Genomic DNA, 15,222 nt, shown 5'->3' with positions numbered 1-15,222 from the left:
ATTACTGTTCTAATTTCTATCACTATTGTCTTCTTCTTGGACTTCAAATAAATGAAATCTTATAGCACAGAATTATTTATGTATGACTTCATTTGTTCAAAATTGTGTGGTTTTTAAAAGATTTTATTTTTATTTATTTATTTAGAAAGAGAGAGAGGCAGCACAAGCAGGGGGAGCTGGAGAGGGAGAGAGAGAGAGGATCTTAGCAGACTCCATGCTGAGTGCAGAGCTCAATGCAGGGCTCGATCTCATGACCCTGAGATCATGACCTGAGCTGAAATCAAGATCCAGGTCTTTGACTGACTGAGCCACCCAGGTGTCCCCAAAATTGTGTGTTGAACACTGGATTTATAAGATTCATCATGGTATGACATGTATCAGTACTGTTCATTTCCTTTTTATTGTCAAGAAGTATTCCCCTGTAGGAGTATACCACAAGTTGTTTATGCTATTCTCCTGTTGATGAGCATCCAAGTTGTCTCAAATCAGGGAATATTTTGATGACGCTGTGAAAAACATTTTTATAAATCTTTTTGTGGACATATGTTTTTTACTGATCTTGTGTAAACACTTAAAATGGAATTCCTGGAGGGTGGGATAAAATGTATGTTCAACTTTATAAGAAACTGCAAGACAGGGATTCAAAGTATTTGTTCAATTTTACATTCTCACCAGCATTTATGAAAGTTACAATTGCTAGGGCTCCTGGGTAGCTCAGCCATTAAGCATCTGCTTTCAGTTCAGGTCATGATCCCAGGGTCCTGGGATCGAGCCCTATGTCGGGCTCCCTGCGTGGGGAACATGCTTCTCCCTCTCCCACTTCCCCTGCTTGTGTTCCTCTCTCTTACTGTCTCTGTCAAATAAATAAACAGGATCTTAAAAAAAAAAAGATAGAAAGAAAGAATGAAAAAAAAAGTTACAGTTGCTTCACAACCTTGCCAATAATTATCACTGTCACTCTTAACCATTTTCCATTCTAGTGGGTGTAAAATTTTATATAACAGTTCTTTTCTTGATTTATTTTATTGCATGACAGTTGATATGTCATTTGGTTTTCATCAATATTTCTCTGATGATTAGTACAGAACCTTTTCTTTTTACATATTTGTGCTTATGGGTCATTCTTTCTTAAAAAAGTTTATTACTTATTTAACAGATCACCACCTTTGTCTCCCTCCCTCCCTATAATTGGGATTTCATCTTATTTTCATGCTGAGTAATGAAAAAATGACAAAACTAATCAGAATGAGGCACTTCAAAAAGAGAAACTAACACAGCTCATTTTCTTTTAACAGGCAAAATATAAATATATGCATTCTAGAATGCACAAAGACTTAGTTACTAAAAACTTCAAATGAAACCTTGAAGGATGTAGGCAAATCCAGGGTGCGGTAGAGACGAGCTGAGATACTGTGTACCTAGTGAAGGGCTCTTGGAACTACATCTCTTGGCCACTTGCTGAATCCCAACATGGGGGAAGATGTTAGCAAATGCCATGTGGAGATGCAATAAGTGCTAAGTTGACTTAGGGGCTCGGGCTGTGCACAGCAACCAAAAGGCAGAAAAATACTGAACATTGCTGAGAGCATCCACCCCCGAGAAGCACTATACTTTCCAGGAGCTCTAAACTGGCATCATTCTCAGGGCCCACATGGCTGATATCCTTCGTGTTCCATTTGGCACAGCAAGTGACAATGTCTCCCCACCTACGATGGTGATGCAGCCCCTGGAAGTGGCTTTTACTGCCTTATCAATGAGGGCTTTTGTTCCCTGGGCAAAAGATTTGCAACCAAATTCATCCACAGCTCCATTCCACATAATCTTCTTTGTCCAAGCAAGTGTTTCAGGTACTTCTTGTTCCTCTCAGAACCACAGTCCAAGCCCATCGAGCCTGCAGAGGGCACAGTGGCTTAGCCAGTCTTGGCATTCTCATCAAACTTGTCAGTAGTGACAAAGTCCACAGATAAGGTAATCTTCACACCATTCTTCTTTGACAATCTTGGTTCTGTTTTCATCAAGCAGGGAAGTGCCAATCTCCATGTTCTTGAACACCTTAAGAAAAGTAAAAGCCACTCCACCACAAATAATCATCTCACTGACCTTTTCCAGCACATTATCAATCAGCTGGATCTTGTCTGCAACTTTAGCTCTGCCCAGGATGGCCAGGAAGGGTTGCTCCGAACTCTCCAAGGCCTTGGCAAAGTAGTTCAACTCCTTCATTAAGAAACCTCCAGAGCTGTGGGCTTGGTGAGAAGTGCCCAAAGCATCATTGCCATAGACATCCTCTAGCTTGGAAAGTGAAGTTTGGAAGGCTTTTCTTTTGGCTGACTCAGATCCACCCCTCTTCTCAGGAGTATCTCTTTCCTTTTCTTCTTCCTCCACATGAAAGGAAAGGCTCTCCAGCAGGATGGAAGACTCAGCAGCTGGTTCATCACAAGCTTTCTCTACTTCCAGGTCCACACAGTCCTTCAAGAATGAACATCCTTGCTCAGCAGATATTTGAGTTCTATAGCAACTGGCCCCAAAGTGATCTTCTCTGGCATTGGGACCGCATCAGGGCAGCCCAGATGGCTCATAAGAACAATTGACTTGGCTCCATTGTCCAAGCAGATATGATGCTTGGGATGGCAGCCTTGATTATCTGGTTGTTTGCCATCTGGTTGTTCTCACAGGACTATCGAAGTCCACTCTCATGTTGACCTGCTTCCCCTTCATGTCCAGTTTGTCCAGGGGCAGCGTGTTAGAAAGCAACATCTTGGAATACAGCAGTGGTGAGGCTGCTATCTTACGCAACAAAATTATTAGTCATATCTCCTTTTACAAAGTATCTTTTCAAAAAAGTTTTGCCCTTTTTATTGGGTTGTCTTTACAAGACTGATTTGTGGAGTTCTTTCTATATTCTAGATAAAAGCCTTTTGTCAGACTTACACATTTTATAAGTATTTGGTTTAGTCTCTGGCTTGCTTATTCATTTTCTTAATCATTTCTCTTGATTGAAGTTTTCTTTTTAATATTGATGAAGTGCAAATTATCAATTTTTATAATGACTGGTGCTTTTTAAATTTTGTTTAATAAATCTATGCCTACTCAAGGTGACAAAGACAATTTCCTATGTTTTCCTCTAGAAGATTTAGGGTGGTATAATTTATATTTAGACCATTGCTATATCTTGAAGTAACTTAATTTTAGTGTATGGCATGACATAGAATTGACCCAGCACTATTGGTTTAAAAAGACTTCATTTCTTCTGAATGGATTTAATTTAGTCCCTTGGCTGAAAATAAGTTGACTCTCTAGATAATTTACATCTGTATCTATATTTAAATCTAAACCCTGTATTTGGTTCTACTGATATATTTGTTATTCCTTATACCAACACTAAAGTCTTAATTAATGTAGCTTTATAATGGTTATTAAAAGAAGGAATGCATATTTTTTTCATTTTGTTTATTGTAAAAATCCCCTTGTAATTCCATTTTAATTTTAGTACAGTTCATAAATTTCCTCAAAAAAATCCTTCTGAGATTTTGACTGGGATTGAAATGAATCTGTAGTCCTCTGGGTGTTTTTAAGACTTACTATTTCTGGGATTCCTGGGTGGCTTAGTTGGTTGGATGACTGCCTTCGGCTCAGGTCATGATCCCGGAGTCCTGGGATCGAGTCCCACATCAGGCTCCCAGCTCCACGGGGAGTCTGCTTCTCCCTCTGACCTTCTCCTCGCTCATGCTCTCTCTCACTGTCTCTCTCTCAAATAAATAAATACAATCTTTAAAAAAAAAAAGATTTACTATTTACACGGACATTGGGGAGGGTACGTGCTATGGTAAGTGCTGTGAAGTGTGTAAACATGGCGATTCACAGACCTGTACCCCTGGGGCTAATAATACAATATATGTTTATAAAAAAAATTAAAAAAATTATTAAAAAATTTACTATTTAAATTTTGTTTTCAATAATTTATGATGCCACCACAGTATATATTTTTCTTTGTATCTATGCTGCCTGGGTTTTACAAAATTTTTTCAATCTTGGCCTTAAATTCACTAATTAGTTTTTAAAAATTCTCAGTCACAGTCTTCACAAATATTGCTTTTGCCTAAGTAACTCTCCTCCAATTCTAAGAGTCCAATTACATATTTGTTAAATGTCTATACTATAATTATCTGTTACGTTCTCAGGGTCTCCATATTTCTGGAGCTCCTTGCTTCAGTTTGGACATTTTCCTTTGGCCTATCATCTAACTCACTTATTCTTTCTTCAGCTACATCTAATCTGATGCTTAAACTCAACAACTCAGTTTAATAAGATCTCAACTACTGAAATCTTAACTTCAATTATTTTAAGTTCTAGAATTTCCAAATTTCATATTTTCCTGTTTGCTGCTAAACTTTTATATCTTGTCACTTAATTTCTGTTTATATTAATTAATTTAAAAGTTATGTATTTTTATCTAAAAGTTATGTACTTTTTAATATGTAGTTAGTCTCTTGATAAATCTCAGTTGTCTGCTTTTTCTCTTATGTTGGCCAATTCTTAACTTTTTGTGCCTGATTACTTTGTATTGCTTAACAACATTATGTATCATTAAGTAGCAAATTTAGCTAATGTTATCTTTTTCCAGAGAAAATTATTTCTGTTATTGTTGAGCAGCTGATGTGCATCACCATAATCCAGCCAGTAACTGAGGTGATTTTAATGTGGGCATCAGTTATGAGAACTGGACTAGTTTCCCTGCATATAGAATATAACAACTTTAGATATCAACTGAAAACTCAAGTATTTATAAGAACCCTTAACTCCACACTTTATCCAATGTCAATGTTTTGCTCAGTGTCTTACCATCTCAACAATGAGGTCTTTATTTGGCATTTATCATTATTTTTAATGGGAAAAATAGCTCCAGACATGAAATAATCTTCCTTGGTGTTCCTCATTTTCTGGCTCTTGGTTCTTTCAGTTCTGCATTGGTAGTTTTTATCCATTGGTAGTTTTTTTGTGTGTCCTAAAATAGATATTTAAAAACATATTTTTCTGGCTTATTTAGTTGTTCTCAGCAAAAAGGCTGTTCTTAAGTGTCCTAGTTAGTCATTGCTAGAAAAAGAATTTCTTTATCATCTCTCTTTAAAAGTAGACTTTTTACAAGTTACTGAACCAGCTTTAAAAATATATATTAAAATATCATTCTCTCTGATAAATTTAGAAGAGGCAAAGTTTTCTTTATTTAGATTCAGTTAATTTACATCTGGAAGCTTTAGTTGGGATACACCAATTTTTATTGGTAATTATGGACATTCCTTGATGATAAGGAACATGTGACTCCTAAATGTAACTTATTGAAATAAAAGAAGATGCTATGATTAATTTATGCTTGGGTCTACCCCTGAAATGTATATGCACAAAGTATCCCAAACCAGTATAGCAAACTAAACACATTACATGGAGAGGGATAACAAAATTTACCAAGAAGAGTTAATATAATGACATTGGTAAAGTACTGGCAAGAAAAACAAGAAAAGAATGACTTTCAACACTGATTATATATCCAACAAAAATATCCTTCAAGAATAAAAGATAAATAAGAGAATCAAGGAATCAATCCTAATCAAGGAACAATGAAGACAACTTATTACCAGTCAATCAATCTAACCTACAAGAAAGAAATTAAGAAAGTTCTTCAGGATGAAGGAAAATGACACTGGAGGGAAAACTGAATCTTTGGCAACGAATAAAGAAATTGAGAATATTTTAATAAAATGCATTAAAAAAATCTAACTGACTGATTTTAATAGCTAGATGCAAATATCAAAGCTTTAAATTAGATGTTTGGCTCTGATTATTGAGATGAGTCAATTATTGAGATGAGATGAGTCAAATGTGTCAACCCAATGTTTCCATTTAGAACAAAAATACTCATTTGTCCACTTGCCAGGTCTTGTTGGCTACTAAAAGCTCAAGGATGAGACCTGCTCAGGAAACTCCCTCATTCAAGGGGATCTGCCTCATCCACCTTGTGCCTCTTTTCCAGGAGCCACCCACGTTCAATGACTGGTCTATGTTGGGGTGTTAAAGCTCATTTACCTTTTCTCAGTTTGGGACAACCCTGAAATGTTATTGCACTCCTTCAACTCTCCATTAAATCAGCTGAAGACTTTTTTCTAACCACACCACAGTACAAACTCTTCCCTCTGCATGATCTTATTTCATCACTCCCTTGTACATGTGGTTCCAAAGAGCTCTTCCCAGCAAACTTAGTGCATGCAAATCCTTGTTTCCAGGCTGTTTCCTGGGTAACCTGACCTAAAAGAGTTTAACATATACAGAACCCTTGGAAAGCTGAATCCTTTGAAAAAAAAAAAAAAAAACTGTGAAAGATGAGGGGGCGAGGAAAGAACAAACATCACAGTAATTTTCACTTGAAGATAATTATTTAGATTGTTTTTCTCAGTATGATTGGCTAAATAAAACACATTCATGGAACCCCGTTGAAAGGGAAATGATAGTGTCGAGACTTGCTTTCTATCTAAACTCCATCAACTCTAAGATCTTGTATGAGTTCAATCTACCACCGGTCTGCAATGCCAAAGATAAACAGAACACAATTAGAAAATGAAAAAAATGAGAAAATGCTCTCTTAAGCCTTCAAGTGTGTAGAGAAATAGATGCTGAGTTATCACAGGGAGTCACAGTTATTCACTGGCATTCAGGCAAATAGATTGAATCTTCTTTTAAAGGCAATGACAGATATTCATGTTAAAAACAAAGCAAAACAAAACAAAACAAAACACCCTGAAATTCTTTCTTAGGTCAAGCACATTAAAAAAAAAAAAATCACATAAACACTCTCAATCACTCTAAAACATTGAGGAATAAAGGTGTTTGGGTTGAGCATTTTTATCTTATTTCTACTGTTTGAAAAAAATTCCAGTCATTTTTAAAAAAGATTTTATTTATTTGAGAGAAAGTGTAAAAGCAGGGGTGGGTGGGATGGAAGTAGGGGGAGAAGGGAATCAGATTCCCCACTGAGCAGGGAGCCTGATTCAGGGCTCAATCCCAGGGCCCTGAAATCATGACCTGAGCGCTAAAGGCAGGCACGCCAATTCCAGTCATTCTTAATAATGACTGGATACTAGCATACTCTTGAGAGTATGATATTGTATATAGTATCTCATTTACATTTTTGTTACTACCCACACAGTATTTATTGTACAATTATTGAAAAATACAGTGGCACACAGGTGGGTCAATTGGTTAAGTGTCCAACTCTTGATTTCAGCTCAGGTCATGATCTCAGGGTGGTGAGAGCAAGCCCTGGGTAGGGCTCCACATTGGGTATGGAGTCTGCTTAAGATTCTCTCTTACCCTCTGTCCATCTCCACCCACCCCCATCTCTCTCTCTTAAAAAAAAGAGAGAGAGAGAGAGAGAACAAAAAACAAAAAAGAAACAAAAACAGAGAAGCAGAAATTGGATAACAGATTATAGGTTATCCTAAATACCAAGACAGATATTGCAGGAGTTATGGTTTTTGTTGCCTTCCTAGTAGTCCTTCCTCCCAAGGAATATACTATTTTCCTTCAGGAATCTCCAAGCCCTCCCTCCCCAAATGCAATATAAGTGTGGTTATGACTTATCCTATTCTTTACTTAAAAAAAAAGTAAGGTGTTTGTCTCAGGCCTAAATAATCAAATCCCAAGACAGTTGGTTCAGGGATAGTTCATGAATCAAGACAGGAAAACGCATGCTGAGGTACTAGAGGCAGCAATTAAGAAAGATTTTTTTTTTCCTACCTGAGAATTCTAAACTGGTAGGAAATGTTTTCAGATAAGGCCGTGTTGACCACCATATGTGGTGGTCCTTCCTGAAACTAAAGCTAACACAAACAAAAGCAAAATAAAGTTAAAACTTACAGCTCACAACATCTAAGCCTTTGAATTCAGTTGTACCTGAATCTCTTTTGAACTCTTCTGTTTGTGTAAGTTAATATAGTTCCGTTTTTCTTAAGCATACTTGAATTTTGTTTACATTGCTTACAACTTAGAGAGCTTCAATAATATACAACTGTCCATGCTGCTGATTATTTTCTCCTGGCTATATTTAAATAGATGTACACAGTTTAGTAGATAATAGGAAGACAACAAAATTGGGAAATATTTCCTTTTCTATATATAAAACAATCGAGCATAGCAGGCAAGGTAAATACTATTAATCATATTTTATAGACAAACCAAGGAACAAAGGACAAAGACCAATTTTGAACTGGAACCCATACCTTGTTAATATTTGGTATTTTTGGGGGGGGTTATTTGTTTATTTGAGAGAGGGAGAGAGCAGGAGCAGGGGGAGGGGCAGAGGGAGAAGCAGACTTACTGCTGAGCAGGGATTCCCCATATGGGGCTCCATTCCAGGACCCCAGGATCATGACCTGAGCTGAAGGTAGATACTTAATTGGCTAAGCCACCCAGGCACCCCCAACTTTTGGTATTTTATGCATGCATTATATATCTATATCTATATCTATATCTATATCTATACCATCTATATCTATATCTATCTATCTCATGACATTGTCCTTGAACTCTCTCATCATCTTAATAATTTATTTCCTAGATATTAATAAAAATTAATTATCAGGTAAGAGTAAAAGTGAGGAGGAAATTTTGAGTTTATAAAGACTTTATAAATCCTCAAAATTAGAAATGTAGAAAATAATGGTATTGAAAAGAGAACCAGGACCTGCGATAGTGTGGAGAAAGGTTTGAAAGCATCCATTCTTTATCTTCTTGGTGCCAGGGCCTGAACACTGGGGACTCACTGTGATCAGGCCCTAACTTCCCCCTGCCCTCAGAACAAATTTAGGTGTGCACACATGTGATATGAAAACTCCAACTCTGGCAGGTACATTGCAGGGGATACATTTTGGTGCTGAGTTCATAATGAGACGATTCGATGTAATGAGGAGAACTCAGAAATGCTTAAACTAAGTCCTGAGGATTAGCTGGCTTAAAAGGGAGGGGAAAATGGTCCAAATTGAGGCAACATCATATGCAAAGATCCTGGGAAGGTGGGAGGATGTATGAAGAATACATAAGACCATGAGATGCTCTGCAGGTCTCCCCTAGTTAGAATGAATGGTACTATGGCTAAAGGTATGGCTGGCTTTGGGTTTGTATTGTTTTGCTTTTGTTTTTTTTTAAACTGAGAGATTTATAAGATTAGGTGTTATTTGTTTAAAATTCTCTTCCAACACATAAGCAGATGAAGATTTTTTTTCCATGAAAATTGGCTTTCTATTGTTTTAAAAAAACACACACGTGGAGAAAGAGACTGTTGCAGAAGAATATAAATGAATTAACATTCTTTTTCTTTGCAGTATGCAACCTAACTTTCTCTTGCTTCAATTTAAGCTATTTTAAGATGCCTTTTCTGTGCTAATCTTTTCTAGATTTATACAATTTAGAAGTGAAAGAGATCTTAAAAATACTCTAAAATAATCTTTCACTTTTAAGGATGGAGAAACTAACCCCTTTCCCCCAATGTGATTTGTAAAAGGGCACCCAGGGAGAATAGCACAAGTGATTAGTTATTTCTCAAAAAACAATTTTTTGCCAAACTAAATCCCAATTTCTAAATCCAACCATTATCTTGTCAATCTTTTAATCCTTTCATTGACTCTCCACTTTTCCTATATCTGTTAAGCTGTAAAGCTCAAAATGTGTCACACAGTACCTAATGACAGTGTACTGAAATAAAACACAGTAGGTTAGATTCCTGCAGTTTTTCATGTTATATTCCTAAAATATTTGTGCCTGAATGTTGAGTGTGTTTGATATCGCTAACTGAATAACCTTATAAATTTTATATAGATATGTAAAATGTTCTGTCATAATCCAAATATAATTGATTCTTTATATTAAGAAATATAGATTTTTCAAATAATCTATTTTGCAATAGGAAAAAGTGTCCAGTTCTTTTGAGAGAAGATCATAGATAAGATAACAAAGAATTGATATTTGCAGCTACAGAGTAAAAACCATCTGTTATTACAGTAATTATTGAAATATTTCTTTGACATAAGTTAAATATTTCAAAATAAATTACCTAATAACTAATAGATTTATTGAGAGCCTCAGAATTCTCATTGGTTGTAAATTTATTCAACCATTTTCTCTTTCTCTCTCTCTTTTTTAAAGATTTATTTATTAATTTTAGAGAGTATGGGGCAGGGACAGAGGGTGAGGGAGAGACTCCCAAGCATACTCTGGAGTGAGTGTGGAGCCAGAGGCGGGACTTGACCCCATAACCCCAAGATAACGACCTGAGCAGAAACCAAGAATTTGGCTTTTAAATCCTTTTCAAAATCCAAGTTCCCTTGCTTTTAAATCCTTTCCAAAATCAATTTTAAGGTTTAAATCTGCCTTGATTTTTATCTATCATCTTTCCTTTATTTTCTTTTTTTGATAATGAAATGGATGAAAAATTCTGAGCAATTATAAATGGAACCATCCTCCATCCATCATGAAATAATTGTGTCTAAAAAATAATGGTTTTGAATAAAGTGTCACATAAGAGATAAAGTAACATAAAAAGCAAGCAATTGCTTCTTCATATTGTACAATTAATATATTAGTTAATTATATCAATATATTTAATATAAGCATTTAATAAAAATTAAAGATTATATAAAAATTTATAATGAAAAGCAATCATTCTCCCAGTTCCACTATTTATATCATTATTTTTATTTTTATTCTGTCATAAATTTGAACAATATTTTTACAGCTCATATTCTTGTGCCATCACCTTAGTCAAGAAGTGTCAAGGTAAGCCCTTCTATTTCATCTTCGCACACTACTTTTCACCTTCTACATTTTCCCAAGTATCTGTCTGCATATTTTTAAGGTTAAAACTAACATATTCTATATTCATAATCTTTACTTGAGCTTTTGCATGATTTATTAATAAAGCTGAAAATCAAGAAGCTCTATCAACATTAACATGAATGTCTTAAGTTCATTTAAGGATTTACCAGATAGATAACTTTCTATTTTAGTGGTCCAATACTATGATCCTCAAGCAGCTCTGAGGACAATATTCCTAGGTAAACAGAAAAGCCTTTCTTACACTCCTTTACTTCAAACCATATATATTTTCATATATTAAGATATAAAGCAAAGTGATTTGCTTCATATTTGCTTGGATCACAATTTTCCCACATAAAATTTGATTTTGCCTGGCCACTTTAATTGCCTTTCCTTTTTCTTTTTGACCAACAATTACAAGCTTTGATCCAATTTATCTATCTATCTATATTTATCTATCTATCTACGGACAAATATATCATAACTTATATAAGGTCATTCCTCCAAATATATAAATTCCAAAGTGCTATACTCTGCTCTAATTTAAGATGAGAGTCACCTGGTCAAACACTATTAACCTAGAACTTCTCAGCTCTCCTATATTATATTCATACATTCTGGATCTCATGAGCTTGGTTCTCTTGGTTTTCTTCCTCATTTTGCTAGTGTGTTTCAAGAAAATCCTACGGTACAGAAATGGTTTAAGTGTTACAAGTCTTGAATATTTTAAATGTTCCCAAATAACTGATATTTTGGGTGGGTATAGAATTCTATATTCTTTGTAAATATTTTTTTCTCAGAATTTTAAAGGCATTGCTTCATTAACTTTTATCATTCCATGTTCTAATACCTGTCTACTTTTCTTTACTTTGTACATATCTTATCTTGTCTTTTGGTATTTTTAACTTAATAATTTTAGGATCTTCTTATGATTAGTGATATCACATGTAACTTGGTATAGCTCTTTCCACATTCATCATGAACACTTTCATTTAAAAAACATAATTCACTTACTCTCTGGAAGATTATTTTGTGTAATTTCTTTGATGATTTTATCTTCTTTATTTTCTTAACTCTCCCTCTAGGGCCATAATTCAGATAATCCTTGTCCTATAATATTTTTCTGTTACCTTCCAAATAAGGTACCTACACTCAAATCCTTGTCTCAAGTTCTAATTCTGGAGGAAACCAAATCAAGACACCATGTAACACAAAAGCAGACTTTAAATTATATACTAAAGTACATAAAAATAATAAATAAAAATGGGACTTTGGGGCAAGTGAGAATGAAGTAATATATTTGTATGTTGAAGTAATGATTTCATTTCAGTTTTCACCTGAAACTGTACAGATTCTTCCACTTTTCTGAAAGCAATGATCAGAAATCAAAGGAAGATGATGAAAAGAACTGTACTACTTTTTTAAATTAAAAAAATGAACATATATTTTTCATGAACTTAAGAAGTTCTGGGTTCTGGGTGAAGGTAGAGGACTCCAAGTATTACAGAATTACTGTTCTCTAAAGCACATGCAAAAAAAAAAAAAGAGATACCACCCTCTCAAAAACAAAACAAAAAACCCCCACCAAAACAAAAATACAAGCAGGTAAAAGGTGATAACCTAATAGAATATGGTTGAACAACTTATGAACAAGGAAATTAAAAAGAAAACCACACACAGAAGAGTCTTTAACAGATAATATTGGTGATGGATGATAAACCACTTGATTCCTAACACTGTTCTCATGCTTTAGCCCCTTTACTAATGAGTTAACAAAATACCAGGACTATTCACTGTAGATGCTTTCCAAAATCTGGATTGAAGCTACTGAGTAGACATACATCTTATCTGATGTTTTTGTACTGGGGAATAATGGAATCTAAATGTAAACATAAGGAAGGTAACAAAAGGTGTAGCTCAGTAAACTATAGGCTCCAGGGCTACATTTCAGATGAGAAAAGATTCCAAAGCCGAAGGGCAGTCCATCCATGAGGAAAATACCCAATTAGAGAGACGGAAATCTGCTTCAGGACTTCAGCCAAAATCTCTACTGAGCTCTCCTGACTCCTCTCACCTTCACACCTTGTATCCTGTCATTTCTTCTCAATCTGCAGGAACATGGTTAAGGTACACAATCCCTAACCCTCATCTCTAGCTTGGAGGGGAAGACAAACTAGATATTAGAGGAGAGGAGTCAAGATCCATTCACTCATAACTAAGAGCAAAAGACTTTACAGGCAGCATATCCTAAGTATAACCATGATGAAAGAAACATGGCAATAATGGAAATATAATTCAAAGGAGAGAAATCATGAAGGGAAGAAAAAAGATGGGAGAGAAGGTAGGGGGGATGGAGAAATAATAAAGTAGGACATAACAGGAATGCAAGTAATCAGATTCAGAAAAAAGTAAAATCTCAAAAAATTGAATGAAATTCCTCATAATTGCTTCGCAAAAGAGGATAAATTAAGTCATAACATAAAATTTAAAATAGCATAAACAACAGTAAAATAAATGACAGTATGAGATGAAAATCATATTGCAGACCCCCCAAAAGAAACACTGAAGGGCAAAATGGTGTCATCATGACAGAGCTAAACAATAAATTAAAAAATAAGAAGGAGCCAAACAGAAGTCACACTAAGAACTAAATTACGGATATAATAGGAACACTTAAGGTAAGCAAAGTGAATACAAATGAAAAAGTCGAAAGGATTTACATTATCGTGACATTATTTGACAGGAAACTAAAGAAACCAGCAAAGGAGATGGAATTATGTGAGATTCTTTTTTCTTAAAATGAAGAAAAACTACAAATTTAATAACCTGTCATGTTTCAGAGGAAGTCAATGCAGATACTTCACGCTTAGAAATAGCTTAGTTAGTACCTCAAGTATTAAAAAAAAAAAAAAAATCTTTAAGCACCCAGAAAGGAAAACAAACTAACCTATAATGGAGAAACACCAGGTTGGCTGGCTATGGACACTTCTGTAGCAGGATTTGATGCCCAAAGATGAGAGAGCAACATCTACAAATGTCTGAGTGAAAGCAAACATAAACCAAGAATATTATCAACCCTATAAATGCCATTCAGTTATCTGAAACAGAAACAGAAACAGTTGTGGGTGCAAAGGAGACCTGTGAGTGTACCTGTCTTTACTGTTCATGATAGGGAAATACGAAATAAATAATAGAATCCAACTACTAATGCATTTTATAATCTTTTTCTTTCAACTTAAAGGATCATTTATGAGATATTTCTTGCAATGAAAAAAATATTTATTTGAAGTTCATTATTTACTCAATTTTGAGCTTTTTATCTGCTATTAAATTTAAAATATAAATATAAGATTGCTACTCCTAAATTAAGAGAAGCAGCAATTATGCGACCTCTTTATGTCTATCATTCTCTTTGCCTCCCTACTATATGTAAACTATGAAATAATAGTCACCTGATGTTCACAGCGGTGAGAGGGTTTACAGTGCATTTTATTGTCACTGTTTTTATTTTCATCTTGCAATCACTGTGTAATTGTTAAATTATTTAATAGTTTACACTGTGCAGGTATAATTTCAATAAAATCAATAGAGTAATAAGTGGAGAGGGAGAGAAAAGCAGAAAGGAGGAGGAGAACAAACAAGGTAAAGAAAGCAAGCAAATAGGCTAAGGCTTCCACAGCAAGGGAAAATATGGATCAGTATTATCTTATTATACATATTTTTCTGAACTATGCAAATATTCAGAAGTAGTTTTTTAAATGAAATCAACATTTCTGAAACTCTGCTTTCAGCAGCTAATTATTCCTACAGTTAAGCTTCTAAGAAGTTCAAGAAATACCCAAATATTTCCAAAATGTTGCATAAGAGTCATTAAGATAACCTACAGCTAGAAAAGGGTTAGGAGAAAGAAAAGGAGTGGAAGATGTTTTCTCCCCACTTATTCATCACAAAATGTATTAAGGACTGATTTTATATTTATGAAACAGCAATTTCCAATGTCAGAGAAATGTCAGTCTTGACTTCTTGTCTGCCCAGACTGATTCCAGTTTGCTCTCATCAGCTGTGACAAGGAATCAAGTCTTCTCACTGGTTTCCACGAGAAATCTGAGCATATTAATTTCTTTCCATGAATTTGGTGGCCTTTACTAAGATTTTAGGGTTACTAGCTGTGTTTACATTATATTGTAACATATTTCATTTGAAAAGCATCTTTTTAACTTTTCTGTTTCCCAAAGTTCCTTCATTCTATGCTTTTGGCAGTGATTTTTTTTTTTTTTTTTTTTTTTTTTTAAGAGAGAGAAGGAGAGCACACAGTGGGTGGGGGTGAGAGAGAGGGGGAGGGAGAGTGAATCTCAAGTAGGCTCC

General features: G+C 34.9%; 1 pseudogene; it reads right to left on the bottom strand.

The window, feature by feature from the left end:
- Positions 1 to 1,515: 1,515 nt before the first annotated feature.
- Positions 1,516 to 2,754, bottom strand: LOC132010430 (phosphoglycerate kinase 1-like; annotated as a pseudogene).
- Positions 2,755 to 15,222: the final 12,468 nt, after the last annotated feature.

Source organism: Mustela nigripes, chromosome 2 (assembly GCF_022355385.1).
Source record: "Mustela nigripes isolate SB6536 chromosome 2, MUSNIG.SB6536, whole genome shotgun sequence".
NCBI classification, from domain to species: domain Eukaryota; kingdom Metazoa; phylum Chordata; class Mammalia; order Carnivora; family Mustelidae; genus Mustela; species Mustela nigripes.
The sequence above is the reverse complement of the archived record's forward strand: the minus strand, read 5'-3'. Positions and strand labels throughout refer to the sequence as shown.